The sequence below is a fragment of the Phyllobates terribilis genome, unplaced genomic scaffold (assembly GCF_046119375.1).
Source record: "Phyllobates terribilis strain yellow unplaced genomic scaffold, ASM4611937v1 Scaffold_2__4_contigs__length_985480577, whole genome shotgun sequence".
In the NCBI taxonomy this organism is placed as follows: Eukaryota; Metazoa; Chordata; class Amphibia; order Anura; family Dendrobatidae; genus Phyllobates; species Phyllobates terribilis.
In genome coordinates, this window is record NW_027362762.1 from 311780331 (window position 1) to 311797067 (window position 16737).

At 43.1% G+C, this 16737-nt stretch overlaps 1 protein-coding gene across 1 annotated transcript in view; it reads right to left on the bottom strand.

Annotated features, from left to right (window-relative positions):
• NALF1 (NALCN channel auxiliary factor 1) overlaps positions 1–16737 on the bottom strand; it is a 732687-nt gene that overhangs the window by 87479 nt on the left and 628471 nt on the right. The gene's annotated exons all lie outside the window — the stretch shown is intronic.

The following is a 16737-nucleotide window of genomic DNA, read 5'->3' on the forward strand; positions in this document are numbered from 1 at the left end:
TGAAGTTTCGGTGCCCTAGACAGCATTCCATCAGCCGCTGGAAGGTCCCTGGTGCGTTGCAGAGCCCGAAAGGCATACAGTTGAATTCGCTCAGTCCCATCGGGGTGGAGAAGGCGGTCTTCTCCTTGTCAGCCTCTGCCACAGGAACCTGCCAGTACCCGCTAGTAAGGTCCAAAGTAGAAAAGAAGTTAGCAGATTTTAGTGCGGCTAAAGACTCTTCTATTCTAGGCAGCGGATATGCGTCTTTGTGGGTGATACGGTTGATTTGTCTATAGTCCACGCACATTCTCATGGTGCCGTCTTTCTTTTTCACCAGAACCAAGGGGGCTGCCCAGGGGCTACAGCTATCTCTAATGACCCCAGCTTCTTTCATTTCCCGCAGCATACCCTTGGCGTTCTGATAATGTGCAGGGGGTACAGGTCTGTGCCTCTCTTTTATTGGTGGGTGGCTCCCTGTGGGGATGTGGTGTTCTATCCCTTTTACTCTGCCGAAGTCTAGCGGGTGCTTACTAAAGACTCTCTCGTACTCCTGTACCACCCGGTAGACTCCTTGTTTTTGGTGCAGGGGAGTGGAGTCAGCACCCACGTGGAGTTTCTGGCACCAGTCCTCCTTTTGTTTCTGGGAGCCATTACCCTCCGCCTGTGGAGATGGAGGCAAGGGTTCCACGGCCCTGATAGCTTGGTGTTCGACGACAAACAGTTTGGCGAGTGTAGCGTACCTGGGTAAGTGTACTTCCCTCTCCCCAATGTTGAGGATGCAGACGGGCACCCTCCCATGACGGACATCAACCATCCCCCGGGCTGTCAAAATGGTGGGCCTGCTGTCTGAGTACACGGGTTCTACCATGGTTTGGTAGTCTCTACCTCTCAACCCGATTGCAGTCCGACACCAGATCATCATTTCACTTTTGGGAGGCATGGAAATGGGGAATGGATCACTGAGTCTTACGCTACTGATCTCACCACCAGACAGTTCTACCTGCTGCCGTCTCATCAGGGCTTTTATCTCCTTGTTGAGGACTCTCTGTTGGCTGGAACTAGCATTCACCGCCACCTGTTGTAGAATTACAATTACTTCTGAAAGACAATTTTCAATTATGTTAGTACCCACAGTTATTTTAGGGTGACTTTCATGACGGTCAATGTCCACAATAATCACTCCCTGTGCCGGCAGTTCAACTTTACCAATTTTAATGGTCATCTCCTTGAACCCCATCTGCGGCACGGGTAAGCCATTACTGGCGATGATGCTCAAGTTACTGTCTGGATACCGTGTGATATCAGCATCAGTCCAATACTGCTTAAAAAGTACATAAGGGATTGTGGTTACTTGCGACCCAGTATCCAGCAAGGCGCTCATGGGGATACCGTCCAGCACCACGGGTAAAACCGGGCGCCCCCCAACGTACTTATCACGCCAATTATAAGGGCCTGGTGATCTTATGCCTGGGGGTCGGCCCTCTGCCCCAGGTTGGACCCGTTTAAATTACAGTACCTGGAAATGTGTCCGGGCTGGTTGCATCAACGGCAAATGGGCTGTCCATCCTCTGCGTAGCGGTCTGTGGGCCTCCCTCGGAACGACGGGATCCTCCTCTGTCGACGCCACGGGACATCCTCCGGACTTGAAGCCAGCTTGATGGGTCTTGACGGGTCCACTTGCAACGCCTGGACGGTCCTGGTCAACGCCGCGACGCTCCTGGTCAGCTCCTGGACTTGGTGGTGCAGGCCTTTCGACGGGGCTTGGTTCAGGGCCTGTGCATCAGCCTCCACGGAGTCCATAGAGGAGGGCGCCGCCTCCTGGTGGTAGGTGATAGCAGGGCGCCGGGGGTTTATAGCGCCACTGGTTGCAGCTTCACGGAGCACCCTTATGGCCCTGTCCTTAAATTGGGCAAAGGTCAGGTCGGGGTTCTGGAAGAACATGAGGCGCAGCTGGGCCCTGTGGGCGCTGGACAGCAGACCCTCTATGAATTGTTCTGTTAGCAGCTTATCGGTTTCCTGCACACTGCCAGGGTCAGTTTGTTGAATAGCCCTCAAGGCTTCCTGCAGATTTAGGGCATAGTCTCTGATGCTGTCCTGTGCCCGCTGCTTACATCCATAGAACCTCATTTTAATTTCAGCGGAGGTACGTGTATCAAAGGTACCCCGCAGCCGGGCCAGAATACCCTTCATAGTCCCTTTCTCCTCAATGGGCCATGATTTTACCTCCCTTTGGGCTGCGCCAGTTAACTGCCCTGTCAATATGCTGACCTTCTGTTCCTCTGTCAGGGGGTAAACTTGGAACAAACTATACAGTCTTTCCTTGAAGTCAGTTAGGGCATGGGGCTCCCCTGAGTATTTGGGCAGCCAGGCCGCTCCAGGGATGTAGGGCAAGGAAAAGGGCATCACCGCTGCTGCAGCTGCGTTGGTGGTAGTGGGCGCCTCTGTGTCCGACATCTTCCTCCCCCCCTAGTGAAGTGTGGCCTACCTTCCGACGATCCTCTTCTGTAGGCCGCGGCTCCGCTGCTGCTCTGGACGAGGACCTGGCGTCGCGTCCTGATGACGTCAGCGTTGCTCTTTCTCCCTTCCAGGACCTTGCGCAGCGTAGGTGCGTGGGGCGGAGCTTCGGATCTCGCGCGGTTTTGACGTCCACGCCCCTCTTCTTCCCACGCGGCGTCCTGGAGATGGCGTCCGATGGCGGGAAACAGCTGCAGATGGCGGGAAGACGGCAGAAGACGGCGGGAAAAGGTCCAAGATGACGTCTGATGGCGGGAATCCGCTCCGGATGGCGGGAAACGACTCCAGATGGCGGGAAACTTCGCCACAGGTAAGTTACAAAAGTCTTTTTCAGGCACGCAGTACCCGGTGGTTGCGGGCACGAAATCCTGCCGACTACGCCAAAGCTGACTCGCCCCCTGGGCCGTGGGGCACTCGGATCCGGGCAATTAGGGGGAACGATGGGAGTAGTAGTGGCAACCCGGTTCCGTGGCTCAGGGTGGTCAGGCCAATGGTAGTTCGTTATATTGATTATGTCCGACTACGCCACCCGTGGATTGCGGTTATTAGGAACCGCCGCTGCTTGCAGACCGCTGGGGCTGATGAGGTGTGCAGCTAGGGTAGTGTGACTCCCCACGGGAAGAGTGCGGCCCCAGGGTAGTATAGTGGATGGTGGGAGTGATGGTAGTGCTGGAGGAGCAAGGAGCACACAGACAACAGGTTGCAGTCCAGGGTCTTTACTAAACAGGTAAACTGACCCACAAACAGTCCCAGCTAGGAGGGGACCTGGATGTCTGAGAGCAACGGGGAAATTGGCCCTGGTCAGGGTGAGGGTGTAGGCCTACCGTGCTTTCTGCGCTCCTTCTGGCTATCCCCTCCTTATAGAGTAACAGCCCACGTTTCCGAGCTTTCCGTGCTTTCTCGCCTGTATGGCCTGCGACGTGGGTTCCTTTCTGCTCCCAGCCTTGTACAGCTTCACTGGTCCCTTCGGTTGTGGCAGGGCCTCCAGGCTTCTTAGGCCAAGGAAAGTACAGTCCCTTGCGAACTGGTTCTCTGCTGGGGGATGTGGAATCCTTCCAGCCTCAGACACCAAAGTCTGGTAAAATTAAGTCTTTTCTCTGCCAAGACAGGCTCTCTTCGCCTGTTGTCTCTGGCTTGTGGGTCTCTCCTACCGCCACACTTCCTCTTAGGTGCAATCAACTTTCTGTCCCTGCTCCACTCTGGGACACGTCTCAGAGCTGAGACAGGCAATCCAGTTCTCTCTAACCCTGCCCCCAGCACCAGCTTTTATAGGGGCAGCCTGCTCCCCCTACTGGCCTGAGACAGGAGGCATTGCATGCTAATGTTCCCCTGACTAGAGAACCTCCCCCTTGCTCTCAGACACAGCTTTAATTACACTTGTGGCATCCAGGTAGGGTGACACACATACAAAAAACAGTTTAATATAAAACATGACAAACCAAAAGGAGACAAAAAACTCAGCTGAAAAAAAGTAATAAAAACATATGTAAAAAAAAAAGCTGCAAATTTACCTAATAGGGGCTAATAAACTGCAGACAATCTGCAACATCAAAGCTTCACCAAATACTCACCATGGGAGCTAAGCCTAAAGCATTTCACCGAGCAACACTTTTCAGATGCGCTTTACAATTGTACAGCATGCAGAAGGGTATTTTTCAGGATCCCCTTGTGTTGAAACATGTAGTCAACCACCTTTTTAAATACAGCTAAAGCAAAATGATACATTCACATTCCAATCACCAAAGGAAGGCATACATTTGACTAACAATATAACCATAAAACAAAGTCTTAGGTTGGGGTCACACAGCCGTTGACTCTCCTGTGAGAGAATCGGGCCGATTATGCAAATGATACTCGGATCAAACTCTGTCAGAATTTGAGACAAGTGTCATCTTACTGTAATCCGATTTATGCGAGAATCAGAGCACGGGTGCAGAGATGATGGAGAACTTAATATCTTCATCTTCTCCATTGTCCATGGATGTTGGACTGCACTCAGATAACATCAAAGTGCCGTCCGATGTTTCACACACATCCATAGACTTTCATGGGTGCGCGGGATCTGAATTCCGGAGCCACTCGTATGTGCTGCAATTTTTTTTTCTCATGCAGAATTGACATGAGAAAAAAATAACATATCTGCACTGCCCGGTACAATAAAGTTGGTCCGAGTGGTATCCTATAAAATATGGGATAGCACTCGGCCGTGCTATATGCTCACGTGAGAGAGCCCATACAGTGATAGAAAAGCAACACAGACTAATATAGAATTGATTAATAAGAAATGGAGAAAAATTTTCATAAAGAAAAATTGTCTTCTCTACTGATAGGGAGAAAACAGTTTATAAGAAGGAGGTGGGCTCTAGAACCACCTGGCTCATGACTTGGCAAGACCCCAGGACTCGGAGTAACATTTCTTATTAAATAACAAACTCTCTCTTCATCTTTTAATTAATCTTAAACTTGGAATCAGATTACACTAGAGCGACCCTGAACTTCCAGTATCAGGTGAAGGAACCACAGCCATTTTGAGAGTGGAAATATGAAAAATGAAAGTACTGTACAAGTCTCTAAAGCTTTTTTTAATATTATTATAAATGTAACAGTTCCACATAGCCAAGGGTTCGGTTATGCCCCACAATTATATTTTAAAGTTATACCATCAGTAGTTTCTAATTAAATCATGACGGATGCACTGGATTTCTATATTTAAAGGGGCTCACCACATGTTTTTGTGGCTCACACTAATATATAAGTATTAACCCCTTTCTGACATGTGACCAAATAGTACGTCATTGTGACCTGTGCTGATTGGACCAATGACGTATTATTAGGTCATATGGCGATTGCTCCCACACACGGGGCGATCGCCACCGGGTGTCAGCTGATTGTCACAGCTGACACCCGGTACTATGTGCAGGGAGCGGTCTTGCACCGTTCCCTGCACATTAACCCCCTAAATGCTGCGATTAAAGTAGATCGCAGCATTGCGGGGAGCAAGGGGAGGTGATCGCCGATACCTCTCCTGCCGGCGTCCAACACTGTCTGCCGCGGCTCCCGGATGTGGCCATGATAACCCGATGTCGTCATGACAACATTCGGGTCACCAGACAGAAGGAAGATACTTTTGTAATGCACAGTGCATGACCAAAGTATCTTCTCCCTCTGCAGCAGTGACAGCCTGTATAGCCCAGGGAGATGCTGTTGCTCTCTATGCTATACAGGCGATCTGAAAATATAATGTGAAAGTCCCATAGTGGGACAAGGTGTAAAAGTAAAAAAAGAATCAGAATGTAAAAAAAAAAAAAATTAAATAAAAAAATTAAAAATATTTTTTTAAAAAAATGAAAAATATAATAAAAAAAAATAAAAAATATATTGTATCTACAAATAAATATTATTTTGGAAAAAAAACAAAAAAACAATAAAAGTACCCATATACGGTATCGCCGCCTCCGGAACGAACTGTCCTATAAAACTGTCCCACTAGTTAACCCCTTTAGTGAACGCGGTAAAAAAAAAAAAAAGCAAAAAACCATGCTTTATCATCATACCGCCAAACAAAAAATGCAATAAAACGAGATCAAAAAGACAAATGCAAATAAAAATGGTACCGCTGAAAACATCATCTTGTCGCGCAGAAAAGAAGCCATCATACAGCTCCAATGGCCAAAAAATAAAAAAGTTATAGCACTATAAAGCGATAAAAAAAAAATATTTTTTCTATAAAATAGTTTTTATTGTGTAAAATCGCCAAAACATTAAAAAAATATATAAATGTAGTACCGCTGTAATCATACTGACCCGAAGAATAATGCTGCCTTATTAATTTTACCACATTCAGAACGGTATGAAAAAAAAAAAAATTCCGGAATTGTTGTTTTTTGTTTATTCTCCCTCCCAAAAATCGGAATAGAAAGCGATCAAAAAATGTCACGTGCCCAAAAATGGTATCAATAAAAACGTCAACTTTGCAAAAACAAAAAGCGTCTTTTAGTGTGTGTCAGCTGTCAATAATAAAAACCCGATATGAATCTGGCATCTCTGTAATCTGACCGACCCGAAGAATAAAGTGGTCTAATCACTTATACCGCACGAGGAACGGCGTAAAAAATAAACTCTACGGTTAGGGTTGTGTTAGAGTTAGGGTTGTGCTATGGTTAGGGTTGTGCTAAAGGTAGGATTGGGATTTTTTCAAAAGTAAAGGAAAAAAATGACGAAGATATGGCGACTAATGTTGAGTGCAAGTGCTCGCTACTTGAGTTTGCATCGGGTACTCGGGTATGCAAAGCATACTTAGCAGCATAGTAAAGAAAAACGAGTGGCCATCATTACTTTAAGAAATGAAGGTCAGTCAGTGCGAAAAATTGGGAAAACTTTGAAAGTGTCCCTAATTGCAGTTGCAAAAACCATCAAGCGCTACAAAGAAACTGGCTCACATGAGGACCGCCCCAGGAAAGGAAGACCAAGAGTCACCTCTGCTCCTGAGGATGTTTATCCGAGTCACCAGCCTCAGAAATCGCAGGTTAACAGCAGCTCAGATTAGAGACCAGGTCAATGCCACCCAGAGTTCTAGCAGCAGACACATCTCTTCAACAACTGTTAAGAGGAGACTTTGTGCAGCAGGCCTTGAAGGTAAAATCGCTGCTAGGAAACCACTGCTAAGGACAGGCAACAAGCAGAAGAGACTTGTTTGGGCTAAAGAACACAAGGAATGGACATTAGACCAGTGGAAATCTGTGCTTTGGTCTAATGAGTCCAAATTTGAGATCTTTGGTTCCAACCACCGTGTCTTTGTGCGACACAGCAAAGGTGAGAGGATGAACTCTACATGCCTGGTTCCCACCGTGAAGCATGGAAGAGGAGGTGTGATGGTGTGGGGGTGCTTTGCTGGTGACACTGTTGGGCATTTATTCAAAATTGAAGGTATACTGAACCAGCATGGCTACCACAGCATCTTGCAGCGGCATGCTATTCCATCCGGTTTGCGTTTAGTTGGACCATCATTTATTTTTCAACAGGACAATGACCCCAAACACACCTCCAGGCTGTGTAAGGGCTATTTGACCAAGAAGGAGAGTGATGGGGTGCTACGCCAGATGACCTGGCCTCCACAGTCACCAGACCTGAACCCAATCGAGATGGTTTGGGGTGAGCTGGACCGCAGAGTGGAGGCAAAAGGGCCAACAAGTGCTAAGCATCTCTGGGAACTCCTTCAAGATTCTTGGAAGACCATTTCTGGTGACTACCTATTGAAGCTCATCAAGAGAATGCCAAGAGTGTGCAAAGCAGTCATCAAAGCAAAAGGTGGCTACTTTGAAGAACCTAGAATATAAGACATATTTTCAGTTGTTTCACACTTTTTTGTTAAGTATATAATTCCACATGTGTTAATTCATAGTTTTGATGCCTTCAGTGTGAATGTACAATTTTCATAGTCATGAAAATACAGAAAAATCTTTAAATGAGAAGTTGTGTCCAAACTTTTGGTCTGTACTGTACATATATATATTTATTGGTAAATGACACAAAATCATGTCCCCAACACAAATGTAAAATAAAATTTCCAACCCTGTTAAATAATAGACCTTGTAGCATTGACTTTGGTAGCAGTGATCACTGTGATAATAACACTGGAATTTAAATCTGCACATTTATAAACAGATATATGTTTTCAAGATCTGTATTTATTATCCTTCTGCATAGTTAACATACTGACTGAAAACCTGTCTTGTAACTTGTTTTAGATAAATTAATGTAAAAAATATCTTGTTTACTCACATCGCTTTTTTCATATCTTCGGCCTTCCTTTGGCTTATCTGTAGAAGCAAATAAAAATTGCTTCAGTGAACCCTAAACCCCTATAATAGGCTTTAAAGGATTTCACATGTAGTATTAAAACTGTCCGTGAAATTAGTTAATAAAAATTAAGCCGAATAATGGAAAAAAATATTGAGCCTTTGCACATATTTACAATAAAAATATATCTGTTAGCATGCTTATATTCTACATACAGTAATTCATTAAAAATATCCTTGTTTACGATCAAATTTGCTTATGTGATAAAAATGTCATGACTGAAGGCAGATTCAGGTCTGCTGTAGTCGAGAAATATTTGCCTTAGTAAACTCCCCCTAATGATGGCTGCGGGCAGCTTGAATTTTCACCTTTAAAGATCCAAACTATTTTGGTCCTTTAATGCTAACTTTCCATCAGTTTGTTTTGTCCCAACCTCCTTGCCTATGTACCCCTCAATACATATAAGCAGCTGTGTCATGTAGTCTGATCACCAGTTCTGTACATGCTTTTCTGTGTAGGCAAGAAATCCATCTGTAATCCATCTTGGCAGCTTTCAGACACTGTCTCTTCCCATCAAGCTATTTCTGCCTCCCTTGTTATTCTATAAGTTCTCCCATGCAGCTGAATATATCATTTTGACTATAAGAGCAAGGACACAGAAAGTGAGACCACATAATAATTACCGTAACTTCAGATATAGTTAATACCCAACTCACTATGCATATCTCTAAATATTGTCTGTAGAATCTCTAGAATATTTACAGTATGAGATTGAGCTTTAGTCTACTGTATATCACCTATATATTGCCTGTAAGAGCTGACATGAAGAAACCTATCACAAGCTTGAGGCAAGAGAGAAATGATGAAGATGCATCACACAAGCTACCCTGAGATTCTGTATTGCGAGTCATGGGACAGCAGTTCTATGTCTGTAATCTATTATTTGCTACCATTTGATATAACTTTGAGAGCAGGAAGTACAATGTGATGAGACTGTCCCATTTACAAAGCTAATGGTAACATGGGAAAAGTAGTCTACATTAAGAAAACTATAACGGAAGTAAAGAAAAAAAGCAACACTACAGGTAACCCAGAAATAGCAGGTCAAATACGTAAGGCATATATAAGAGCCACAACATTATTTTTTATTATTAACCTATGCTGCACTATATACGCAAAAGAAAAAGTGCCACTTGTACTGAGTGTTTGTGTTATTAGAAGACAATCTAAAAGTATATTATGCAAATAATAGCACCCTATTTTTCACTTATTTAGATTTTAAAAAAAATTAAACAATGCGTACACTTTAATGTTTGGCAATTTACCCTTTAGTAAATTTTATAGAAAATCGCTTGAAATTCATATAGTAGAAAAGTAAAGTATAAGAAAATAAGGGATAAACAAGGAACGAAAGAACAAGCTAATAGAAAATGTAATCCCACAAAAAAGAACACAAAATAAACTAGAAAATTTCACTCGTATGTATTCATCATGCACTAATTTAATTATACTATAGTCCATAAAAACACATGTACAACAATGCATTTACAAATTCATTTCTCAATGTATTGTACCAGTCTTTCCACCAAACCTCAGTATAAAAAGAAATGACAAAGGTTTTACTACCAGATAGATTTTGGGAGACTGGAGTAACACTGATGCCACATTTTAGCCTCATTCATAGTGTGAGTGTGGACTGCAATGCACAGACTGGTCTTGGGTCTTCTTACCCAAACTTGACAGCCTCATAGACATATATGAGGCTGTTGAGTTTGGGTTGGGAGACCCGTGGCCAGTCTATATATAAGGTAGGTCCATACACAGATCATTTTTCACAGACATCTGAATGAGGCTTTAAGGTCCATTTACATTGCACGATATTCATGAAAAAGCATGAAAATTCATGAAAAGAAACACTCTTTCACAATAAGGCTGTGTGCCCACGATGCAGAAACGCTTAAAAAACACTTGGCAGAAGGTCTGCCATGTTCCCCAATGATAATCCGCATGTGCTGTGCACATGCTGCGGAAATTTCCGCTGCGGATTATCATTGCGGAAAAAAAAGCAGCACTACCAATTATTTTGCTGAAGCGCTGTGTTTTCGCCGCCATTGACTTGCATTAGAACGCATGGATTACGCATCACTGTATATGTAGATGCGTAATCCAAGCGTTCTAATGTGCGGATGGTACCCGGGTGTAGAGGAGAGGAGACTCTCCTCCAGACCCGGGTACCATAGAAAACGGTGAAAAAAAGAATAAAATAAAAAATAAATATTATACTTACTTTCAGATGGCCTCCGGTGCACTTGTCTTCACTTGCCGGCAGATCGCGGTGGACTGAAGGACCTGCGCTGACGTCATTTAGTCATGTGATGGGTCACGCGATGCTGACGTCAGCAGGTCCTTTCAGTGTACCGCGAACTGCCGGCAAGCCAGGACGGATAGAATAAAGTCTCCGGGGGCCATCAGAAGATAAGTATAGATTTATTTTTTTATTTTTTACCATTTTTCATGGTCACACTATATAAATCCATGCCGGTTGCATGGATTTATATAGTGTGACCAAGTTGTCAAGCACTTTCCAAGTGATGCTAAAATCGCTTGGAAAGCGCTTGTCAACCTACATGCGGAAATGCAAGTGAAGAACACTTCACATCCGCTTGTCCCTGGCAGGAAAAACGCATGTACAATCCGCATGTAAAATCAGCATGCGGTTTTTCAGACAGGGAGATGCAGAAACGCTCAGGAAAAAATTCGGAGCATTTCTGCATCGTGGGCACATAGCATAATCGTGCAGTCTAAATAGGCTGCTGATCACCTAAAGAAAAACGCTCGTTCGTCAAGTGAAATGATCTTTTGGTTTGCACAAAAGATCAGTGTTCATTGCAGTGCATCATCCTGTGTAAACAGGACTTGCACTGCTGAGAACAATGGCTGCCTCTGCGCACTGAAAGATCAATTACAGATTGTTCAGTGTCCATCTGAAACGGGGTTGGCTGTGCAAACAGGCAACCAAACGACCGCTGACCAGCAGAAATCGTAAAGTGCAAATGGACCATTAACTTTTTGATATTCATTTAAAACCCAATGATGTGAAAGTAATCCATAAATAGACAAATTGTTTTGTTTTTATCAAATATAATATGTAATGAAGACATAAAGTTAAATAATAGTTTAAATGAGTCTTAAATTAAGAGAATGTACAGAACTGGAAAAATTGTAAAGCTAAAATTGTCCAGCGCAAAAACCACATAAATGAGCTTTGAAGAATAAGTTACATAACTTTGTAACACAGTTCAAATAGCTTAGGTGCTCCACTTGTCAGGTAGTTGCACCATTCTGGATCTTAAGAGCTTCACCTCCAAACCCATGCTTGATGCAGTATAGAAGTTTTATGTGTTATGAGTTATCAGAGGAGATTGTAAAGTGGTCTGGCTGACTGTTCATTTTCATAGCTAGGCTAGCCCTCTTCTCTGTCTGGGCATTTGCTTTGGCTTAGCTATTGAAGTAAGTCAGTCAGTCTGCTTCCTTCATACACAGCTTTGATGATGAGCTAACATGGAGCACTTACAATAATTGAACTAGAGTTAACATAGTTTAGTAACTTTAATACATTAATCTATTCCTTAAGGTTCATATATAAATAGATATATTTTTTCTTTTCTCATATATTAATATATACCTTATTTTTCAGACTATAAGACGCACCGGACCATAAGACGCACCTGGGTTTCAGAGGAGGAAAATAGGGAAAAAAAAATGTGTTCATGATGCCCTGTTAAGGGGGAGAGGGTCTGCTGCTGACACTGTTATAGGGGTAATATCCTCTAATTCTGTTCTAATAGCCCCCATTCTGGTATGCATGGCACCCCTCATCCTGGCATGCTTGGCACCCCTCATCCTGGTATGCTTGGCACCCCTCATCCAGGTATGCAAGGCCCCCCTCATACTGTCATACTGGCATACTTGGCACCCCTTATCCTGGTATGCATGGCACCCCTCATCCTGGCATGCATGGCACCCCCACATCCTGGTATGCCTGGCACCCCCACATCCTGGTATGCCTGGCACCCCCACATCCTGGTATGCCTGGCACCTCCACATCCTGGTATGCCTGGCATCCCCACATCCTGGTATGCCTGGCAGCCCCACATCCAGGTACGCCTGGCAGCCCCACATCCTGGTATGCCTGGCAGCCCCACATCCTGGTATGCCTGACACCCCCACATCCTGGTATGCCTGGCACCCCCACATCCTGGTATGCCTGGCACCCACACATCCTGATATGCCTGGAACCCCCACATCCTGGTATGCCTGACATCCTCACATCCTGGTATGCCTGGCAGCCACACATCCTGGTATGCCTGGCACCCCCACATCCTGATATGCCTGGCACCTCCATCTCCATTACACAAAAAAATAAACACTCCTACTCACCTTTCTTCTTCTCTCCTCCAGCGCTGTGTCCTCCTCTGCAGCCAGCACAGATCTCCCTGTGTGAGCCGCTCATGACGTAACTGACATGCGCGCTCACACAGGGAGATGCTGTGCCAGAAGAGTCACTGCTCCCCATGCTGGGACTGTGTGCATGGGGAGCAGTGACTGCATGCTCCTGGATAGCGGGCGCACACTGGAGCCGGCTGCCGGGCAGATGCGTGTGCCCGCTATTAAAGAGCATGAATAGCGTGGAGAGGGGGTGAATATTTATGCTCTTTAGTAGCAGGCACAAATGACTGCCGAGCACTGCAGGAGCTGCGCTGCAGCTACACTGTACGCCCGTGATTAAGGACAATGAATATTCAGTGCTCCCCACACCCATGGGCGTGCGGAGCACTGAATATTAATTTTCTTTAGCAGTGGGGACAGTGTAGGCTGCAGTAGCCGCTGCTGCCTCCAGTACCCCGCTCCTCCGCCGCTGCTGCCCCCCCCATAAACCCACCACCCACAGCAACAAGACAGTATAGAATAGAAGGTTCGGACTATAAGATGCACCCCCCACTTTCCTCCAAAATTTTGGAGGAAAAAAGTGCGTCTTATAATCTGAAAAATACGGTAATTATTATTTTTTTGAGGGAGACAACCCTCTTAGAACACTGTTACAGAAGTAAACAACATAGTTAAATTTGCAATTCTGTTTTGCACACTATTTCAGTTCCAGTTATGCACCATAAATACTAAACAGGGCTGAGGATTTTGGAGCTCATGCTTCAATAGTGTATTGTATACAAGACAGTGTCTACCTTTCTACATATTTCAAACTGGGTTCAACTGCACTTGACATAAGACAAATAAACCCTGTAGAAAGAAATGGTGTAAAACATCTGTAAATATGGCATAATTTTTTTAGGACAGCTTATTTGGTGGTAAAGGGTTAAACCCTTTGTATCTATATTTTTGCTTTAGGTTTAAATGTACCTATTATTTCGAATTACAAAAAAACCTCTGCAGTGGATATTACATGTAGTGCTGCCAAAAATATTGTCTTTAAGTAATGTATTTTGAGTTTTTCCCTGGTCATGGACTTATATATACAGACTCTATACATAGGAGTGGTATATAAAAAACCACAGCCCTATGTATCATGAAAAAAATTATTTTGGTAGCCCATGAAAGATAAAGTTCTGGCTAGTAAACCATCACATGCACAAAATCTGTCTGATGGATCAATTAGAACCCAATTGTTTGATTACTAGGAAGTTTTGGTATATTACAAAAAAAGTATTTCCTAATATACACTCATGGCTAAAAATTTTCAGACTGACACAAATTTGGGTTTTCAAAAAGTTTTCTGCTTCAGTTTTTATAGCAGAGATTTGCATTAACTCTAGATTGTTGTGAAGACTGATTAAAAAATTGCAGTCATTTTGTGCCATGAAAATTAACCGCATTTTCACTGATTTTAAGCCCTGACACAAAATGACTTGCTTACATAATTTCAGTAATCTTCTTGCTAGCTCAGTAGAAAGAGTTATTGAGGACAAGGCATCTGACATCACCCTATCATGCTGATTGAATATAAGAACAGACTGGTTGATTTAAAAGGTAGCTGGTGCTTTAAATCTTTGGTTTCTGTTAACCATGGTTACCTCAAAGGAAATGTACAGTTATTATTGCTTTGCATGAAAAGTGCTTTACAGGCAAAGACATTGCTGCTTGTAAAATTTCCCCCAACACAACCATTTGTTCGATCATTAAGAGCCTGAAAGAAAAAGGTTCAATTGCTGTGAATAAGGCTTTAGGGCACACAAGAAAGTCCAGCAAGTCTTCTAAGGAGGATTCAGCTACAGGGTCAGTTCAACTCCAGTGCAACGCATTCTCAGGAATGGTATCAAACAGCTGTCAGTGCATCTGCACAGTAAGGTAACGATTTTTGGAGCTGGCCTTGTGTCAAGAAGCGCAGCAAATAAGTCATTTTTCTTCAATAAAAACATCAAGGACAGATTAACATTCAGCAAGAAGTAAAGGGAATGGACTGCTGAGAACTGGTGTAGATGTATTTTTTTCTGATGAAGACCCCTTCAGACTGTTCTGGAAAAATGATTGTCCGGGGAAGAAAAGGTGAGGACTACTATGATTCCTGTGTCATGCCAATGGTAAAGCATCTTGAACACATTCATGCATGGATTTGTTTTTCATCAAAGGGAGTTGGCTCACTCAAAATTGAAAAAGAAAACTACAATAAAAAATGGTGCTTAGAAATCCTCCATAAGCAACTCCTCCGAACAATCCAGGAGCAATTTGGCAAAGAATAATGTTTTTTCTAGCAGTGTCGCAAAGCAAAAATGATAACTAAGTGCCTCAGTGATGAAAACATTGCAATTTTGGATCAATGGCCAGCAAATTCACCAGGTTTCAATCCCATTGAGAACCTGTGGTCAATCCTCAAAAAGCAAGGGGACAAACAAAAAACACAGAAATTGTGATAAGCTCCAAGCACTGATTAGGCAAGAATTGGTGGTCATCAATCATAATTTGGCCCAGAAGCTGATATCCAGCATGTCAGGGGGAATTAGAGAATTTTTAAAAATAAGGGTAAACAACACTATAAATATTGAGTTTTTGAATAAAAGTGATGTATTTATCAATGTAAGTATAAATGTTTATGAGTTGCTTGTAATTGTACTTCAGTAACCATAGAAACATCTGACTAAAAGATCTAAAAACACTGAAGAGGGAAACTTTATGAAAACCAAAGTTTGCGTGAGTCCCAAAACTTTTGGCCCTGACTATACTTCTGATTATGGTCTCTAAACTACTTTGGCAGATTTGAATGGTACAGAATAATTAAATCCATAAAAATAGAAAAAGTACACAATCCACTGAAATTGAATAAGTAATTTATGATTTTATGTAACTAGCTATAAAGATGAAACAAATTTAAAAATTCACTCAAAGGAAATCGATGAGAACATTAGATGTAAATTAAGTTAATTGCGCTTATTTTCCCCATGTTTCCTATTACGGCTGTTATGCACACTTAGAGGGAATCTGCCAGCCAGATTTTGCTACCTTATCTGAGAGCAGCATAATGTAGGGGCAGAGATCCTGATTCCAGCTATGTGTCATTTGCTGTAATTTTAATAAACTCCCTGTTTTATTTGGTGCAGATCTTGCAGTTCTCTGAATGTAGAGCACTGTATAACCCCGCCAACACCACTAATAGACAGCTGTACAGTGTACAAAAAAAGCTGACAGTCAGGGGTGGGGGCAGGGTTATACAGAGCTCATAAATATGCTTCACTACTATTGTTATACTAATGAATAGATCATTTAATAACAACTTGTACCTAGGTTAACATTTCTCAGAGGAGCGTAGGTAGTTTAGTCACTAAATCACTGCAGACACTTCATACCTGTCATTATCATTTATCTTATTTAAACACTCCAAGTTAAATCATTCTTTTAAATTGAAGCAGTTAAAAAAACACAACTATCCAGATAAAATCCTTGGTATGGTCTTGCGTTATTTCCATTATTTGGAATCCTAGAAAACAAGAGAAAATCAACATAAAACTATTCTGGATATATGAACCATATGTAAATGCTAAAATGTTATCCAGGGGAACACTGAGACACCAAGTAGAGTATCTCCTACATCTGTTTCTTGAAGGGAACCTGTCATGTTGTACATGCAGTCTGATCTGTGGACAGCATAGTATAGAGAAGAAGCTGATCAGAATTATATATAGTTTTGTGGGAAAGGATTGTTGTCCAGGGTGTTTGTATGCATATAAGTCCAGTGGGAGGTCCTTCTCAGTGATTGACAGCTATCTCTGCATGCAGAATCATATAGGGACCATTCACAGGACTCATATATATACAAACACCAAAGATTTAAATTAATGAAATGCAAGGTTTCCTGAAACTTTTCTCACAAAAATGTATATCAATCTGGTCAGCTCTTCCAGATCAATAAGATCTTACCTGCAGATCAGATACCAG